The 18,812-nt window shown below is 50.5% G+C and overlaps 9 non-coding genes across 9 annotated transcripts; all 9 read left to right on the top strand.

Moving 5' to 3' along the window:
• Positions 1 to 1,130: 1,130 nt before the first annotated feature.
• TRNAL-CAG (transfer RNA leucine (anticodon CAG)) lies at positions 1,131 to 1,213 on the top strand. The gene has a single exon. It is a non-coding gene; the product is annotated as a tRNA-Leu (tRNA).
• Positions 1,214 to 1,402: 189 nt separating this feature from the next.
• Positions 1,403 to 1,485, top strand: TRNAL-AAG (transfer RNA leucine (anticodon AAG)). Its single transcript has one exon. It is a non-coding gene; the product is annotated as a tRNA-Leu (tRNA).
• Positions 1,486 to 2,511: 1,026 nt separating this feature from the next.
• TRNAL-UAG (transfer RNA leucine (anticodon UAG)) lies at positions 2,512 to 2,594 on the top strand. Its single transcript has one exon. It is a non-coding gene; the product is annotated as a tRNA-Leu (tRNA).
• Positions 2,595 to 3,498: 904 nt separating this feature from the next.
• On the top strand, positions 3,499 to 3,581 carry TRNAL-AAG (transfer RNA leucine (anticodon AAG)). The gene has a single exon. It is a non-coding gene; the product is annotated as a tRNA-Leu (tRNA).
• A 1,741-nt stretch (positions 3,582 to 5,322) lies between these two features.
• On the top strand, positions 5,323 to 5,405 carry TRNAL-CAG (transfer RNA leucine (anticodon CAG)). Its single transcript has one exon. It is a non-coding gene; the product is annotated as a tRNA-Leu (tRNA).
• A 2,015-nt stretch (positions 5,406 to 7,420) lies between these two features.
• TRNAL-CAG (transfer RNA leucine (anticodon CAG)) lies at positions 7,421 to 7,503 on the top strand. Its single transcript has one exon. It is a non-coding gene; the product is annotated as a tRNA-Leu (tRNA).
• Positions 7,504 to 8,803: 1,300 nt separating this feature from the next.
• On the top strand, positions 8,804 to 8,886 carry TRNAL-UAG (transfer RNA leucine (anticodon UAG)). The gene has a single exon. It is a non-coding gene; the product is annotated as a tRNA-Leu (tRNA).
• A 901-nt stretch (positions 8,887 to 9,787) lies between these two features.
• Positions 9,788 to 9,870, top strand: TRNAL-AAG (transfer RNA leucine (anticodon AAG)). Its single transcript has one exon. It is a non-coding gene; the product is annotated as a tRNA-Leu (tRNA).
• A 1,741-nt stretch (positions 9,871 to 11,611) lies between these two features.
• Positions 11,612 to 11,694, top strand: TRNAL-CAG (transfer RNA leucine (anticodon CAG)). Its single transcript has one exon. It is a non-coding gene; the product is annotated as a tRNA-Leu (tRNA).
• The last annotated feature ends 7,118 nt before the right edge of the window (positions 11,695 to 18,812 follow it).

Raw genomic sequence — 18,812 nt, 5'->3', positions numbered from 1 at the left:
CCTTGCTAGGGACAGTTGATCTGAAACAAGGCCTGCTCTCTTGTTTCCAGCAAGGATCTAGAAATTCTGCATGAATGTGCAAGGCACATTGACAGCATAAATTTGCATAAACTGCCCCACCTTCTGCCTTCCTACTTCCTGAGCAGTAGTTGTTTGTGTATAGAGAGAAAGGTCGCAGGCAAGGTAATTTTGTGAGTAGGATACAGAACCCTAAATAGCTGGTGAGAGGTATAAGTTATTCTAAAAGCATAAAAACAGTACACCTGTGAAATGAAATGCTTTCATATGTGATCTTCTGTGTTTATTGTCCTGTGCAAAAAGTTGCACCTTGTGTTTGAAGGTTGAAAATATTTCAAGCTTGCATGGACGCAGAAATTTCTGAGTGACTTTTATACATTTCTTAGGACTCTTCACTGTCAGGATGGCCGAGTGGTCTAAGGTGCTGTGTTTAGGCCGCAGTCTCCTCTGGAGGCGTGGGTTTGAATCCCACTTCTGAAATTACTTTTGGAGATATAATCTTCTTCATCAGGATAACATCTGATGGAAGTTGCTTCTGTTCGTCTTCACCTGGGACGTTATTCTGTCCTCGTCTAGTCAAGAGAGCTTGGGTTTCTCATATATTTCTGTTGTACAAAGTCTTGCTGATAAAGTGCAATCCTTACCAAATGAGCTTATGACCCATGTAAGAGCTCATCTAGAAGAGTCATTCTCTTGTATTCCCTGGCCAGACAGGCCATACAAATTTGGAAGAATGCCAAGCACCTGGTAGACAGCTGGACTCCAGCACACTTACAGCAATTTCCTCAGGGCAGTGATCAGGGGCTGCTTAGATTTGCGAATTCCACCCTATGTTGTGACATTGAGATCCCTTGTTGAATTTGCTTTAGTCAGCCAAGATGTGGCTATTGACTCAATTTCAAAGCAGCTTTGGGCCGTTCAAGTGGCTGGTGAATAGCACTTTCTCTTTGTACTCATTAAAGGTCTAAAGAGTTCTTCATAGGTACTGCTCTGTATGGATTGTTCAAAGATCTGTTGGAAATGCTTATAATGGGATAAATAAATTGAGGGCATGCCTTTTCGGTACCCCACTTGCATGGCTGTCTGGCTTGTGGAAGGTGCTGAAAATGCAAGTCAGGATGGCTGAGTGGTCTAAGGCGCTGCGTTCAGGTTGCAGTCTCTTCTGGAGGCGTGGGTTCAAATCCCACTTCTGACAAACCTGTGTTTAATCTTCTTTTTTCTTGAGTCAGAAAATCAGATCATTTCCCTCACATGGGCTTATATGGTCGTCTTTTTGGAAAAGTGCAGTGAGTTTTTTTCTTGCTATAGCCACTCATGGCCTAAGATGTGTGTTTTTTTTGTTCACACTATCTTTCTCACTATGTAGATGAACAAGCAACATGTGGTCAGGATGGCCGAGTGGTCTAAGGCGCTGTGTTAAGGCCGCAGTCTCTCCTGGAGGCGTGGGTTCGAATCCCACTTCTGACAAAACTTTAAGTCCATTTTGTCTCTGCGTTCCTTCAGAATCTCAGCTAAAAATTGGCAGTGCATATAATATCTGAATAAGTACCAAACTTCAGTTTCAACTGCAAATGAATTTGCCCAATTCTGTCTTCAAGCTCGTATAATATTCTTCTAGCATTAGTGGTGTTTTATGTGTTTTTTGGGGGGTGCCTAAAAAATCCCTTTTATTGAAGAAATGGCTTACATTCAGTCTTGTGATATTTTTGGTTTCCAATAAGTAGATTTTTAATTTTATGTAACCTCATTTTCTAATGATCCATTCAAGAGATGTTTCCACTATGAAATGAAGAGCAAGGGGAAAGAGCACAAATGATAGAGCCAGTGAGTGAGATGGGGTGTTGAGGAAGGAGAGAATGAAACAAAGACAGAGTGAGTGAACGGCAGGTAGGCATAGAATAGGAGACTAGAAGTGAAGGTGACTTGCTTTTCCCTGCTCTTGACCTCCCACCCATCTCAAACCAATCACAAACATACCTTCTATGCAACGTTGGTATGCAGAACTTCACTCCTCAGCCAGTGAGGGTGAGTCCCAAGCCAGGGGCTAGAGAGCAAAAGAATGGATGTGCTCGGACGTTCCTTGCTAGGGACAGTTGATCTGAAACAAGGCCTGCTCTCTTGTTTCCAGCAAGGATCTAGAAATTCTGCATGAATGTGCAAGGCACATTGACAGCATAAATTTGCATGAACTGCCCCACCTTCTGCCTTCCTACTTCCTGAGCAGTAGTTGTTTGTGTATAGAGAGAAAGGTCGCAGGCAAGGTAATTTTGTGAGTAGGATACAGAACCCTAAATAGCTGGTGAGAGGTATAAGTTATTCTAAAAGCATAAAAACAGTACACCTGTGAAATGAAATGCTTTCATATGTGATCTTCTGTGTTTATTGTCCTGTGCAAAAAGTTGCACCTTGTGTTTGAAGGTTGAAATTATTTCAAGCTTGCATTGACGCAGAAATTTCTGAGTGACTTTTATACATTTCTTAGGACTCTTCACTGTCAGGATGGCCGAGTGGTCTAAGGCGCTGTGTTTAGGCCGCAGTCTCCTCTGGAGGCGTGGGTTCGAATCCCACTTCTGAAATGACTTTTGGAGATATAATCTTCTTCATCAGGATAACATCTGATGGAAGTTGCTTCTGTTCGTCTTCACCTGGGACGTTATTCTGTCCTCGTCTAGTCAAGAGAGCTTGGGTTTCTCATATATTTCTGTTGTACAAAGTCTTGCTGATAAAGTGCAATCCTAACCAAATGAGCTTATGACCCATGTAAGAGCTCATCTAGAAGAGTCATTCTCTTGTATTCCCTGGCCAGACAGGCCATACAAATTTGGAAGAATGCCAAGCACCTGGTAGACAGCTGGACTCCAGCACACTTACAGCAATTTCCTCAGGGCAGTGATCAGGGGCTGCTTAGATTTGCAAATTCCACCCTATGTTGTGACATTGAGATCCCTTGTTGAATTTGCTTTAGTCAGCCAAGATGTGGCTATTGACTCAATTTCAAAGCAGCTTTGGGCCGTTCAAGTGGCTGGTGAATAGCACTTTCTCTTTGTACTCATTAAAGGTCTAAAGAGTTCTTCATAGGTACTGCTCTGTATGGATTGTTCAAAGATCTGTTGGAAATGCTTATAATGGGATAAATAAATTGAGGGCATGCCTTTTCGGTACCCCACTTGCATGGCTGTCTGGCTTGTGGAAGGTGCTGCAAATGCAAGTCAGGAAGGCAGAGTGGTCTAAGGCGCTGTGTTCAGGTCGCAGTCTCTTCTGGAGGCGTGGGTTCAAACCCCACTACTGACAAACCTGTGTTTAATCTTCTTTTTTCTTGAGGGAGAAAATCAGATCATTTCCCTCACATGGGCTTATATGGTTGTCTTTTTGGAAAAGTGCAGTGAGTTTTTTTCTTGCTATAGCCACTTATGGCCTAAGATGTGTGTTTTTTTTGTTCACACTATCTTTCTCACTATGTAGATGGACAAGCAACATGTGGTCAGGATGGCCGAGTGGTCTAAGGCGCTGCGTTAAGGCCGCAGTCTCTCCTGGAGGTGTGGGTTTGAATCCCACTTCTGACAAAACTTTAAGTCCATTTTGTCTCTGCGTTCCTTCAGAATCTCCGCTAAAAATTGGCAGTGCATATAATATCTGAATAAGTACCAAACTTCAGTTTCAACTGCAAATGAATTTGCCCAATTCTGTCTTCAAGCTCTTATAATATTCTTCTAGCACTAGTGGTGTTTTATGTGTTTTTTGGGGGGTGCCTAAAAAATCCCTTTTATTGAAGAAATGGCTTACATTCAGTCTTGTGATATTTTTGGTTTCCAATAAGTAGATTTTTAATTTTATGTAACCTCATTTTCTAATGATCCATTCAAGAGATGTTTCCACTATGAAATGAAGAGCAAGGGGAAAGAGCACAAATGATAGAGCGAGTGAGTGAGATGGGGTGTTGAGGAAGGAGAGAATGAAACAAAGACAGAGTGAGTGAACGGCAGGTAGGCATAGAAGAGGAGACTAGAAGTGAAAGTGACTTGCTTTTCCCTGCTCTTGACCTCCCACCCATCTCAAACCAATCACAAACATACCTTCTATGCAACGTTGGTATGCAGAACTTCACTCCTCAGCCAGTGAGGGTGAGTCCCAAGCCAGGGGCTAGAGAGCAAAAGAATGGATGTGCTCAGACGTTCCTTGCTAGGGACAGTTGATCTGAAACAAGGCCTGCTCTCTTGTTTCCAGCAAGGATCTAGAAATTCTGCATGAATGTGCAAGGCACATTGACAGCATAAATTTGCATAAACTGCCCCACCTTCTGCCTTCCTACTTCCTGAGCAGTAGTTGTTTGTGTATAAAGAGAGAGGTCGCAGGCAAGATAATTTTGTGAGTAGGATACAGAACCCTAAATAGCTGGTGAGAGGTATAAGTTATTCTAAAAGCATAAAAACAGTACACCTGTGAAATGAAATGCTTTCATATGTGATCTTCTGTGTTTATTGTCCTGTGCAAATAGTTGCAACTTGTGTTTGAAGGTTGAAATTATTTCAAGCTTGCATGGACGCAGAAATTTATGAGTGACTTTTATACATTTCTTAGGACTCTTCACTGTAAGGATGGCCAAGTGGTCTAAGGCGCTGTGTTTAGGCTGCAGTCTCCTCTGGAGGCGTGGGTTCGAATCCCACTTCTGAAATGACTTTTGGAGATATAATCTTCTTCATCAGGATAACATCTGATGGAAGTTGCATCTGTTCGTCTTCACCTGGGACGTTATTCCGTCCTCGTCTAGTCAAGAGAGCTTGGGTTTCTCATATATTTCTGTTGTACAAAGTCTTGCTGATAAAGTGCAATCCTTACCAAATGAGCTTAGGACCCATGTAAGAGCTCATCTAGAAGAGTCATGCTCTTGTATTCCCTGGCCAGACAGGCCATGCAAATTTGGAAGAATGCCAAGCACCTGGTAGACAGCTGTACTCCAGCACACTTACTGCAATGTCCTCAGGGCTGTGATCAGGGGCTGCTTAGATTTGCGTATTCCACCCTATGTTGTGACATTGAGCTCCCTTGTTGAATTTGCTTTAGTCAGCCAAGATGTGGCTGTTGACTCAATTTCAAAGCAGCTTTGGGCCGTTCAAGTGGCTGGTGAATAGCACTTTCTCTTTGTACGCTTTAAAGGTCTAAAGAGTTCTTCATAGGCACTGCTCTGTATGGATTGTTCAAAGATCTGTTGGAAATGCTTATAATGGGATAAATAAATTGAGGGCATGCCTTTTCGGTACCAAACTTGCATGGCTGTCTGGCTTGTGGAAGGTACTGCAAATGCAAGTCAGGATGGCCGAGTGGTCTAAGGCGCTGCGTTCAGGTCGCAGTCTCTTCTGGAGGCGTGGGTTCAAATCCCACTTCTGACAAACCTGTGTTTAATCTTCTGTTTTCTTGAGGGAGAAAATCAGATCATTTCCCTCACATGGGCTTATATGGTTGTCTTTTTGGAAAAGTGCAGTGAGTTTTTTTCTTGCTATAGCCACTTATGGCCTAAGATGTGTGTTGTTTTTTGTTCACACTATCTTTCTCACTATGTAGATGGACAAGCAACATGTGGTCAGGATGGCAGAGTGGTCTAAGCTGTTGCGTTAAGACCGCAGTCTCTCCTGGAGGCATGGGTTCGAATCCCACTTCTGACAAAACTTTAAGTCCATTTTGTCTCTGCGTTCCTTCAGAATCTCAGCTAAAAATTGGCAGTGCATAAAATATTTGAATAAGTACCAAACTTCCGTTTCAACTGCAAATGAATTTGCCCAATTCTGTCTTCAAGCTCTTATAATATTCTTCTAGCACTAGTGGTGTTTTATGTGTTATTTGGGGGGTGCCTAAAAAAATCCCTTTTATTGAAGAAATGGCTTACATTCAGTCTTGTGATATTTTTGGTTTCCAATAAGTAGATTTTTAATTTTATGTAACCTCATTTTCTAATGATCCATTCAAGAGATGTTTCCACTATGAAATGAAGAGCAAGGGGAAAGAGCAAAAATGATAGAGCGAGTGAGTGAGATGGGGTGTTGAGGAAGGAGAAAATGAAACAAAGACAGAGTGAGTGAACGGCAGGTAGGCATAGAAGAGGAGACTAGAAGTGAAAGTGATTTGCTTTTCCCTGCTCTTGACCTCCCACCCATCTCAAACCAATCACAAACATACCTTCTATGCAACGTTGGTATGCAGAACTTCACTCCTCAGCCAGTGAGGGTGAGTCCCAAGCCAGGGGCTAGAGAGCAAAAGAATGGATGTGCTCAGACGTTCCTTGCTAGGGACAGTTGATCTGAAACAAGGCCTGCTCTCTTGTTTCCAGCAAGGATCTAGAAATTCTGCATGAATGTGCAAGGCACATTGACAGCATAAATTTGCATAAACTGCCCCACCTTCTGCCTTCCTACTTCCTGAGCAGTAGTTGTTTGTGTATAGAGAGAAAGGTCGCAGGCAAGGTAATTTTGTGAGTAGGATACAGAACCCTAAATAGCTGGTGAGAGGTATAAGTTATTCTAAAAGCATAAAAACAGTACACCTGTGAAATGAAATGCTTTCATATGTGATCTTCTGTGTTTATTGTCCTGTGCAAAAAGTTGCACCTTGTGTTTGAAGGTTGAAATTATTTCAAGCTTGCATGGACGCAGAAATTTCTGAGTGACTTTTATACATTTCTTAGGACTCTTCACTGTCAGGATGGCCGAGTGGTCTAAGGCGCTGTGTTTAGGCTGCAGTATCCTCTGGAGGCGTGGGTTCGAATCCCACTTCTGAAATGACTTTTGGAGATATAATCTTCTTCATCAGGATAACATCTGATGGAAGTTGCATCTGTTCGTCTTCACCTGGGACGTTATTCCGTCCTCGTCTAGTCAAGAGAGCTTGGGTTTCTCATATATTTCTGTTGTACAAAGTCTTGCTGATAAAGTGCAATCCTTACCAAATGAGCTTAGGACCCATGTAAGAGCTCATCTAGAAGAGTCATGCTCTTGTATTCCCTGGCCAGACAGGCCATGCAAATTTGGAAGAATGCCAAGCACCTGGTAGACAGCTGTACTCCAGCACACTTACAGCAATGTCCTCAGGGCTGTGATCAGGGGCTGCTTAGATTTGTGTATTCCACCCTATGTTGTGACATTGAGCTCCCTTGTTGAATTTGCTTTAGTCAGCCAAGATGTGGCTGTTGACTCAATTTCAAAGCAGCTTTGGGCCGTTCAAGTGGCTGGTGAATAGCACTTTCTCTTTGTACGCTTTAAAGGTCCAAAGAGTTCTTCATAGGTACTGCTCTGTATGGATTGTTCAAAGATCTGTTGGAAATGCTTATAATGGGATAAATAAATTGAGGGCATGCCTTTTCGGTACCAAACTTGCATGGCTGTCTGGCTTGTGGAAGGTGCTGCAAATGCAAGTCAGGATGGCCGAGTGGTCTAAGGCGCTGCGTTCAGGTCGCAGTCTCTTCTGGAGGCGTGGGTTCAAATCCCACTTCTGACAAACCTGTGTTTAATCTTCTTTTTTCTTGAGGGAGAAAATCAGATCATTTCCCTCACATGGGCTTATATGGTTGTCTTTTTGGAAAAGTGCAGTGAGTGTTTTTTCTTGCTATAGCCACTTATGGCCTAAGATGTGTGTATTTTTTTGTTCACACTATCTTTCTCACTATGTAGATGGACAAGCAACATGTGGTCAGGATGGCCGAGTGGTCTAAGCCACTGCGTTAAGGCCGCAGTCTCTCCTGGAGGCATGGGTTCAAATCCCACTTCTGACAAAACTTTAAGTCCATTTTGTCTCTGCGTTCCTTCAGAATCTCAGCTAAAAATTGGCAGTGCATAAAATATCTGAATAAGTACCAAACTTCAGTTTCAACTGCAAATACATTTGCCCAATTCTGTCTTCAAGCTCTTATAATATTCTTCTAGCACTAGTGGTGTTTTATGTGTTTTTTGGGGGGTGCCTAAAAAATCCCTTTTATTGAAGAAATGGCTTACATTCAGTCTTGTGATATTTTTGGTTTCCAATAAGTAGATTTTTAATTTTATGTAACCTCATTTTCTAATGATCCATTCAAGAGATGTTTCCACTATGAAATGAAGAGCAAGGGGAAAGAGCAAAAATGATAGAGCGAGTGAGTGAGATGGGGTGTTGAGGAAGGAGAAAATGAAACAAAGACAGAGTGAGTGAACGGCAGGTAGGCATAGAAGAGGAGACTAGAAGTGAAAGTGACTTGCTTTTCCCTGCTCTTGACCTCCCACCCATCTCAAACCAATCACAAACATACCTTCTATGCAACGTTGGTATGCAGAACTTCACTCCTCAGCCAGTGAGGGTGAGTCCCAAGCCAGGGGCTAGAGAGCAAAAGAATGGATGTGCTCAGACGTTCCTTGCTAGGGACAGTTGATCTGAAACAAGGCCTGCTCTCTTGTTTCCAGCAAGGATCTAGAAATTCTGCATGAATGTGCAAGGCACATTGACAGCATAAATTTGCATAAACTGCCCCACCTTCTGCCTTCCTACTTCCTGAGCAGTAGTTGTTTGTGTATAGAGAGAAAGGTCGCAGGCAAGGTAATTTTGTGAGTAGGATACAGAACCCTAAATAGCTGGTGAGAGGTATAAGTTATTCTAAAAGCATAAAAACAGTACACCTGTGAAATGAAATGCTTTCATATGTGATCTTCTGTGTTTATTGTCCTGTGCAAAAAGTTGCACCTTGTGTTTGAAGGTTGAAATTATTTCAAGCTTGCATGGACGCAGAAATTTCTGAGTGACTTTTATACATTTCTTAGGACTCTTCACTGTCAGGATGGCCGAGTGGTCTAAGGCGCTGTGTTTAGGCTGCAGTCTCCTCTGGAGGCGTGGGTTCGAATCCCACTTCTGAAATGACTTTTGGAGATATAATCTTCTTCATCAGGATAACATCTGATGGAAGTTGCTTCTGTTCGTCTTCACCTGGGACGTTATTCTGTCCTCGTCTAGTCAAGAGAGCTTGGGTTTCTCATATATTTCTGTTGTACAAAGTCTTGCTGATAAAGTGCAATCCTTACCAAATGAGCTTATGACCCATGTAAGAGCTCATCTAGAAGAGTCATTCTCTTGTATTCCCTGGCCAGACAGGCCATACAAATTTGGAAGAATGCCAAGCACCTGGTAGACAGCTGGACTCCAGCACACTTACAGCAATTTCCTCAGGGCAGTGATCAGGGGCTGCTTAGATTTGCGAATTCCACCCTATGTTGTGACATTGAGATCCCTTGTTGAATTTGCTTTAGTCAGCCAAGATGTGGCTATTGACTCAATTTCAAAGCAGCTTTGGGCCGTTCAAGTGGCTGGTGAATAGCACTTTCTCTTTGTACTCATTAAAGGTCTAAAGAGTTCTTCATAGGTACTGCTCTGTATGGATTGTTCAAAGATCTGTTGGAAATGCTTATAATGGGATAAATAAATTGAGGGCATGCCTTTTCGGTACCCCACTTGCATGGCTGTCTGGCTTGTGGAAGGTACTGCAATTGCAAGTCAGGATGGCTGAGTGGTCTAAGGCGCTGCGTTCAGGTCGCAGTCTCTTCTGGAGGCCTGGGTTCAAATCCCACTTCTGACAAACCTGTGTTTAATCTTTTTTCTTGAGGGAGAAAATCAGATCATTTCCCTCACATGGGCTTATATGGTTGTCTTTTTGGAAAAGTGCAGTGAGTTTTTTTCTTGCTATAGCCACTCATGGCCTAAGATGTGTGTTTTTTTTGTTCACACTATCTTTCTCACTATGTAGATGAACAAGCAACATGTGGTCAGGATGGCCGAGTGGTCTAAGGCGCTGCGATAAGGCCGCAGTCTCTCCTGGAGGCGTGGGTTCGAATCCCACTTCTGACAAAACTTTAAGTCCATTTTGTCTCTGCGTTCCTTCAGAATCTCAGCCAAAAATTGGCAGTGCATATAATATCTGAATAAGTACCAAACTTCAGTTTCAACTGCAAATGAATTTGCCCAATTCTGTCTTCAAGCTCGTATAATATTCTTCTAGCACTAGTGGTGTTTTATGTGTTTTTTGGGGGGTGCCTAAAAAATCCCTTTTATTGAAGAAATGGCTTACATTCAGTCTTGTGATATTTTTGGTTTCCAATAAGTAGATTTTTAATTTTATGTAACCTCATTTTCTAATGATCCATTCAAGAGATGTTTCCACTATGAAATGAAGAGCAAGGGGAAAGAGCACAAATGATAGAGCGAGTGAGTGAGATGGGGTGTTGAGGAAGGAGAGAATGAAACAAAGACAGAGTGAGTGAACGGCAGGTAGGCATAGAAGAGGAGACTAGAAGTGAAAGTGACTTGCTTTTCCCTGCTCTTGACCTCCCACCCATCTCAAACCAATCACAAACATACCTTCTATGCAACGTTGGTATGCAGAACTTCACTCCTCAGCCAGTGAGGGTGAGTCCCAAGCCAGGGGCCAGAGAGCAAAAGAATGGATGTGCTCAGACGTTCCTTGCTAGGGACAGTTGATCTGAAACAAGGCCTGCTCTCTTGTTTCCAGCAAGGATCTAGAAATTCTGCATGAATGTGCAAGGCACATTGACAGCATAAATTTGCATAAACTGCCCCACCTTCTGCCTTCCTACTTCCTGAGCAGTAGTTGTTTGTGTATAAAGAGAGAGGTCGCAGGCAAGATAATTTTGTGAGTAGGATACAGAACCCTAAATAGCTGGTGAGAGGTATAAGTTATTCTAAAAGCATAAAAACAGTACACCTGTGAAATGAAATGCTTTCATATGTGATCTTCTGTGTTTATTGTCCTGTGCAAAAAGTTGCACCTTGTGTTTGAAGGTTGAAATTATTTCAAGCTTGCATGGACGCAGAAATTTATGAGTGACTTTTATACATTTCTTAGGACTCTTCACTGTCAGGATGGCCGAGTGGTCTAAGGCGCTGTGTTTAGGCTGCAGTCTCCTCTGGAGGCGTGGGTTCGAATCCCCCTTCTGAAATGAATTTTGGAGATATAATCTTCTTCATCAGGATAACATCTGATGGAAGTTGCATCTGTTCGTCTTCACCTGGGACGTTATTCCGTCCTCGTCTAGTCAAGAGAGCTTGGGTTTCTCATATATTTCTGTTGTACAAAGTCTTGCTGATAAAGTGCAATCCTTACCAAATGAGCTTAGGACCCATGTAAGAGCTCATCTAGAAGAGTCATGCTCTTGTATTCCCTGGCCAGACAGGCCATGCAAATTTGGAAGAATGCCAAGCACCTGGTAGACAGCTGTACTCCAGCACACTTACAGCAATGTCCTCAGGGCTGTGATCAGGGGCTGCTTAGATTCGTGTATTCCACCCTATGTTGTGACATTGAGCTCCCTTGTTGAATTTGCTTTAGTCAGCCAAGATGTGGCTGTTGACTCAATTTCAAAGCAGCTTTGGGCCGTTCAAGTGGCTGGTGAATAGCACTTTCTCTTTGTACGCTTTAAAGGTCTAAAGAGTTCTTCATAGGTACTGCTCTGTATGGATTGTTCAAAGATCTGTTGGAAATGCTTATAATGGGATAAATAAATTAAGGGCATGCCTTTTCGGTACCAAACTTGCATGGCTGTCTCGCTTGTGGAAGGTGCTGCAAATGCAAGTCAGGATGGCTGAGTGGTCTAAGGCGCTGCGTTCAGGTCGCAGTCTCTTCTGGAGGCGTGGGTTCAAATCCCACTTCTGACAAACCTGTGTTTAATCTTATTTTTTCTTGAGGGAGAAAATCAGATCATTTCCCTCACATGGGCTTATATGGTTGTCTTTTTGGAAAAGTGCAGTGAGTTTTTTTCTTGCTATAGCCACTTATGGCCTAAGATGTGTTTATTTTTTTGTTCACACTATCTTTCTCACTATGTAGATGGACAACCTAAGATGTGTGTATTTTTTTGTTCACACTATCTTTCTCACTATGTAGATGGACAAGCAACATGTGGTCAGGATGGCCGAGTGGTCTAAGCCACTGCGTTAAGGCCGCAGTCTCTCTTGGAGGCATGGGTTCGAATCCCACTTCTGACAAAACTTTAAGTCCATTTTGTCTCTGCGTTCCTTCAGAATCTCAGCTAAAAATTGGCAGTGCATAAAATATCTGAATAAGTACCAAACTTCAGTTTCAACTGCAAATGAATTTGCCCAATTCTGTCTTCAAGCTCTTATAATATTCTTCTAGCACTAGTGGTGTTTTATGTGTTTTTTGGGGGGTGCCTAAAAAAATCCCTTTTATTGAAGAAATGGCTTACATTCAGTCTTGTGATATTTTTGGTTTCCAATAAGTAGATTTTTAATTTTATGTAACCTCATTTTCTAATGATCCATTCAAGAGATGTTTCCACTATGAAATGAAGAGCAAGGGGAAAGAGCAAAAATGATAGAGCGAGTGAGTGAGATGGGGTGTTGAGGAAGGAGAAAATGAAACAAAGACAGAGTGAGTGAACGGCAGGTAGGCATAGAAGAGGAGACTAGAAGTGAAAGTGACTTGCTTTTCCCTGCTCTTGACCTCCCACCCATCTCAAACCAATCACAAACATACCTTCTATGCAACGTTGGTATGCAGAACTTCACTCCTCAGCCAGTGAGGGTGAGTCCCAAGCCAGGGGCTAGAGAGCAAAAGAATGGATGTGCTCAGACGTTCCTTGCTAGAAGAGTCATTCTCCTGTATTCCCTGGCCAGACAGGCCATACAAATTTGGAAGAATGCCAAGCACCTGGTAGACAGCTGGACTCCAGCACACTTACAGCAATTTCCTCAGGGCAGTGATCAGGGGCTGCTTAGATTTGCGAATTCCACCCTATGTTGTGACATTGAGATCCCTTGTTGAATTTGCTTTAGTCAGCCAAGATGTGGCTATTGACTCAATTTCAAAGCAGCTTTGGGCCGTTCAAGTGGCTGGTGAATAGCACTTTCTCTTTGTACTCATTAAAGGTCTAAAGAGTTCTTCATAGGTACTGCTCTGTATGGATTGTTCAAAGATCTGTTGGAAATGCTTATAATGGGATAAATAAATTGAGGGCATGCCTTTTCGGTACCCCACTTGCATGGCTGTCTGGCTTGTGGAAGGTGCTGCAAATGCAAGTCAGGATGGCCGAGTGGTCTAAGACGCTGCGTTCAGGTAGCAGTCTCTTCTGGAGGCGTGGGTTCAAATCCCACTTCTGACAAACCTGTGTTTAATCTTCTTTTTTCTTGAGGGAGAAAATCAGATCATTTCCCTCACATGGGCTTATATCAGGGGTGCCCAAACCTGTCCTGGCGGGCCGTATCCATGCCAGATTTTTGGTATATCCCCATCTGGGGATCACGGTTCGATCCCCGGCACCGGCGGCAGATTAGCCCAGCACCAGGTGACTCTGGGAAATAGCTGGCGCCGCGGCTAGGGCGGCTGACTCCGGAATCTGGAGATTTTTTTATTTAAGGTTTTTGTAGAGCGCGTAGTAACCCTCGAGCATCCCAGAGATCAGGGTTCGATCCCCGGCACCGGCCGCAGATTAGCCCAGCACCACGTGACTCTGGGAAATAGCTGGCGCCGCGGCTAGGGAGGCTGACTCCGGAATCTGGAGATCACGGTTCGATCCCCGGCACCGGCGGCAGATTAGCCCAGCACCAGGTGACTCTGGGAAATAGCTGGCGCCGCGGCTAGGGCGGCTGACTCCGGAATCTGGAGATTTTTTTATTTAAGGTTTTTGTAGAGCGCGTAGTAACCCTCGAGCATCCCAGAGATCAGGGTTCGATCCCCGGCACCGGCGGCAGATTAGCCCAGCACCATGTGACTCTGGGCAATAGCTTGCTTAATCTTCCCAACGGCCCCTAGCGCCTAGAGACCCTTACGGGCGATTGTGCGCCTTACAAATGTGGATTATTATTATTATTATTATTATTTGGGCCGACTCCGATCCGGTTCGTAAAAGCACATCTGCCCGAATCTGTCGGACAACCACGTACGCCCGGGAGAGGACTGCCCGGGACCCGTGGAGCCCGTCCTGGTCACTCTGACCTGCCATCGGCCTGGAGAAGGGACCGCCGGACGCCCGGGGGGAGGACTGCCCGGGACCCGTGGAGCCCGTCCTGGGCACTCTGACCTGCCGTCTGCCCGGGGAAGGGAGCCCCGGACGCCCGGGGGGAGGACTGCCCGGGACCCATGGAGCCCGTCCTGGGCACTCTGACCTGCCGACGGCCCGGGGAAGGGAGCCCCGGACGCCCGGGGGAGGACTGCCCGGGACCCGTGGAACTCGTCCTGGGCACTCTGACATGCCGCTGACCCGGGGAAGGGAACCCCGGACGCCCGGGAGCCGTGGAGCCCGTCCTGGGCACTCTGACAAGCCGTCGGACCGGGGAAGGGAGCCCCGGACGCCCGGGACCCGTGGAGCCTGTCCTGGGAACTCCGGCATGCCGTTGGCCCAGGGAAGGGAGTCCCAGATACCCGGGACCCGTGGAGCCCGTCATGGGCACTCTGACAAGCCGGTGTCCCGGGGAAGGGAGCCCCGGACGCCGGGGACTCGTGGAGCCCGTCCTGGGCACTCTGGCATGCCGTTGGCACGGGAAAGGGAGCCCCGGACGTCCGGGGCCCGTGGAGCCCATCCTGGGCACTCTGACAAGCCGTTGGCCCGGGGAAGGGAGAGCCGGACACCCAGCGGAGGAATGCCCGGGACCCATGGAGCCTGTCCTGGGCAATCTGACCTGCCGTCGGCCCGGAGAAGGGAGCGACGGACGCCCGGGGGGGAGGAATGCCCGGGACGCATGGAGCCCATCCTGGGCACTTTGACATGCCATCGGCCTTGAGACCCGGGGGACGACTGCCCGGGAAGCATGGAGCCCGACCTGGGCACTCGCTCATGCCGTTGGCCTGGAGACCCGGGGGACGACTGCCCGGGGCGCATGGAGCCCGACCTGGGCACTCGCTCATGCCGTTGGCCTGGAGACCCGGGGGACGACTGCCCGGGACGCATGGAGCCCGTCCTGGGCACTTTGACATGCCGTTGGCCTGGAGGAGGGAAGCCCCGGGTGTTGTTACCCAGGCATAGCCCATCTGGTCCCCCTGGCAGAGAACCACCAGCCTTGCAGGGGTGTCCGGGCATACCCTTACCCCTAGTAATCCGGAGGAAAATTACCCCCCTTTCTTGTAATCTGTGCACACGAGTTGACAGAGGGGACCCAAGGCGTAAAAGTACCCGACCTCCTGGAGCCCTCGCTGGGATCGGGGAGGCAAATGGCACCTCATAGGGACTTCCAGGGAGGTTTGGCCATCTGGTCGCCCTTTTGGATAGCATTGCGTGCGACCAGATGGCCGAGGGGAAAGGTGCAACCAGGTGGCCGGGAACGAAAGGACTCCCTGCTTCCCACCACGAGCCTTCGTGGTAGGGCTGCTGCCTGCCCACGCCGGGCAGGGCTCGGGGACCCCGGCTGGGCCTCAGGCACGGTGAGGACCACCGGAGCTCCCAGGCCCGGACGCCCGGGACGACGACTGCCCGGGACGCATGGAGCCCGTCCTGGGCACTTTGACATGCCGTCGGCCTGGAGACCCGGGGGACGACTGCCTGGGACGCATGGAGCCCGTCCTGGACATTTTGACATGCCGTCGACCTGGAGACCCGGGGGACGACTGCCCGGGACGCATGGAGCCCGTCCTGGGCACTTTGACATGCCGTCGGCCTGGAGACCCGGGGGACGACTGCCTGGGACGCATGGAGCCCGTCCTGGACATTTTGACATGCCGTTGGCCTGGAGACCCGGGGGACGACTGCCCGGGACGCATGGAGCCCGTCCTGGGCACTTTGACATGCCGTCGGCCTGGAGACCCGGGGGACGACTGCCCGGGACGCATGGAGCCCGCCCTGGGCACTTTGACATGCCGTCGGCCCGGAGAAGGGAGCGCCGGACACCCAGGGAAGGACTGCCCGGGACCCATGGAGCCCGTCCTGGGCAATCTGACCTGCCGTCGGCCCAGGGAAGGGAGCGGCGGATGCCCGGGGGGAGGAATGCCCGGGACGCATGGAGCCCGTCCTGGGCACTTTGACATGCCGTCGGCCCGGAGACCCGTGGGACGACTGCCCGGGACGCATGGAGCCCAACCTGGGCACTTTGACATGCCGTCGGCCTGGAGACCCGGGGGACGACTGCCCGGGACGCATGGAGCCCGTCCTGGACATTTTGACATGCCGTCGGCCTGGAGACCCGGGGGACGACTGCCCGGGACGCATGGAGCCCGTCCTGGGCACTTTGACATGCCGTCGGCCCGGAGAAGGGAGCGCCGGACACCCAGGGGAGGACTGCCCGGGACCCATGGAGCCCGTCCTGGGCAATCTGACCTGCCGTCGGCCCGGAGAAGGGAGCGGCGGATGCCCGGGGGGACGACTGCCCGGGACGCATGGAGCCCGTCCTGGGCACTTTGACATGCCATCGGCCTGGAGACCCGGGGGACAACTGCCCGGGACGCATGGAGCCCAACCTGGGCACTTTGACATGCCGTCGGCCTGGAGACCCGGGGGACGACTGCCCGGGACGCATGGAGCCCGTCCTGGACATTTTGACATGCCGTCGGCCTGGAGACCCGGGGGACGACTGCCCGGGACGCATGGAGCCCGTCCTGGGCACTTTGACATGCCGTCGGCCTGGAGACCCGGGGGACGACTGCCCGGGACGCATGGAGCCCGTCCTGGGCACTTTGACATGCCGTCGGCCTGGAGATCCGGGGGACAACTGCCCGGGACGCATGGAGCCCAACCTGGGCACTTTGACATGCCGTCCGCCTGGAGACCCGGGGGACGACTGCCCGGGACGCATGGAGCCCGTCCTGGACATTTTGACATGCCGTCGGCCTGGAGACCCGGGGGACGACTGCCCGGGACGCATGGAGCCCGTCCTGGGCACTTTGACATGCCGTCGGCCTGGAGACCCGGGGGACGACTGCCCGGGACGCATGGAGCCCGTCCTGGGCACTTTGACATGCCGTCGGCCTGGAGATCCGGGGGACGACTGCCCGGGACGCATGGAGCCCGTCCTGGGCACTTTGACATGCCATCGGCCTGGAGACCCGGGGGACGACTGCCCAAGAGCCATGGAGCCCGTCCTGGGCAATTTGACAAGCCGTTGGCCTGGAGGAAGGAAGCCCCGGGTGGCCTAGGGAGGTGTTACCCAGGCATAGCCCATCTGGTCCCCCTAGCAGAGAACCACCAGCCTTGGAGGGGTGTCCGGGCATACCCTGCCCCCCTAGTAATCCGGAGGGAAATTACCTGACTTTCTTGCAATCTGTGCACACAAGGTGACAGAGGGGACCCAAGGCGCGAAAGTACCCGACCTCCTGGAGCCCTCGCTGGGATCCGGGAGGCAAATGGCACCTCATCATGACTTCCAGGGCGACCAGATGGCCGAGGCGAGAGGGGCGACCAGATGGCCGGGACCAAAAGGACGCCAATCTGCCTGCCCCGGAGCTGCAGGGCTCTGGGGCTGCAGGGTTCCGGGGGCTGCAGAGCTGCAGGTCTCTGGGGCTGCAGGGCTCCGGGGCTTCAGGCCTCCCCGGGCCCTGATGGACCCTCCGTCCCGGGTACCTCCGACCCCCGGCCGGCTTGCAGGACGGAGGGGGGATTCCCGCACCACTGGGCCCTGCCGGACGGGGCTCAAGCCCCGGGCCCGGTCCCCGGCCCCAGTCCCGGCTTTCCAAACCCTATGCCGGGCCGGGGAGAGCCTCCCCTGGGCCCCCGGTGGACCCTCCGTCCCGGGCGCCCCGGACCCCCGGCCGGATTGCTGGACGGAGGGGTACCAGCACCCTCGGGGCCTGGCCAGATGGAGTTCAAGCCCCGGGTCCGGTCCCACCTTCCGAACCCTAGCCAGGCTGGGGAGAGCCTCCCCGGGAACCGGTGGAGCCCCGTCCCCAGCGCACGGACCCACTGGTGGCCTGCGGGACAGGGGGCTCCAGCACCCTCGGGGCCTGGCCAGATGGAATTCAAGCCCCGGGTCCGGTCCCACCTTCCGAACCCTAGCCAGGCTGGGGAGAGCCTCCCCGGGAACCGGTGGAGCCCCGTCCCCAGCGCACGGACCCACTGGTGGCCTGCGGGACAGGGGGCTCCAGCACCCTCGGGGCCTGGCCAGATGGAGTTCAAGCCCCGGGTCCGGTCCCACCTTCCGAACCCTAGCCAGGCTGGGGAGAGCCTCCCCGGGCCCCGGTGGACCCTACGTCCCGGGCACCCCGGATCCCCGGCCGGATTGCAGGACGGAGGGGTACCAGCACCCTCGGGGCCTGGCCAGATGGAGTTCAAGCCCCGGGTCCGGTCCCACCTTCCGAACCCTAGCCAGGCTGGGGAGAGCCTCCCCGGGCCCCGGTGGAGCCCCGTCCCCAGCGCCCGGACCCTCTGGTGGCCTGCGGGACAGGGGGCTCCAGCACCCTCGGGGCCTGGCCAGATGGAGTTCAAGCCCCGGGCCCGGTCCCACCTTCTGAACCCTAGCCAGGCTGGGGAGAGCCTCCCCGGGCCCCGGTGGAGCCCCGTCCCCAGTGCCCGGACCCTCTGGTGGCCGGCGGGACGGGGAGCTCGCGCACCACCGGGCCCCGCCGGCCGAGCTCAAGCCCAGGGCCCGGTCCCACCTTCCGAACCCTAGCCAGGCTGGGGAGAGCCTCCCCGGGCCCCGGTGGAGCCCCGTCCCCAGCGCCCGGACCCTCTGGTGGCCGGCGGGACGGGGAGCTCGCGCACCCCGGGGCCAGCCGGCCGGAGCTCAAGCCCCGGGCCCGGTCCCACCTTCCGAAACCTAGCCAGGCTGGGGAGAGCCTCCCCGGGCCCCGGTGGAGCCCCGTCCCCAGCACCCGGACCCTCTGGAGGCCTGCG

The sequence above is a fragment of the Lissotriton helveticus genome, chromosome 8, assembly GCF_964261635.1.
Source record: "Lissotriton helveticus chromosome 8, aLisHel1.1, whole genome shotgun sequence".
Classification (NCBI taxonomy): Eukaryota; Metazoa; Chordata; class Amphibia; order Caudata; family Salamandridae; genus Lissotriton; species Lissotriton helveticus.
Note: the sequence above shows the minus strand (reverse complement) of the source record. Positions and strands in the feature narration are given on the sequence as shown.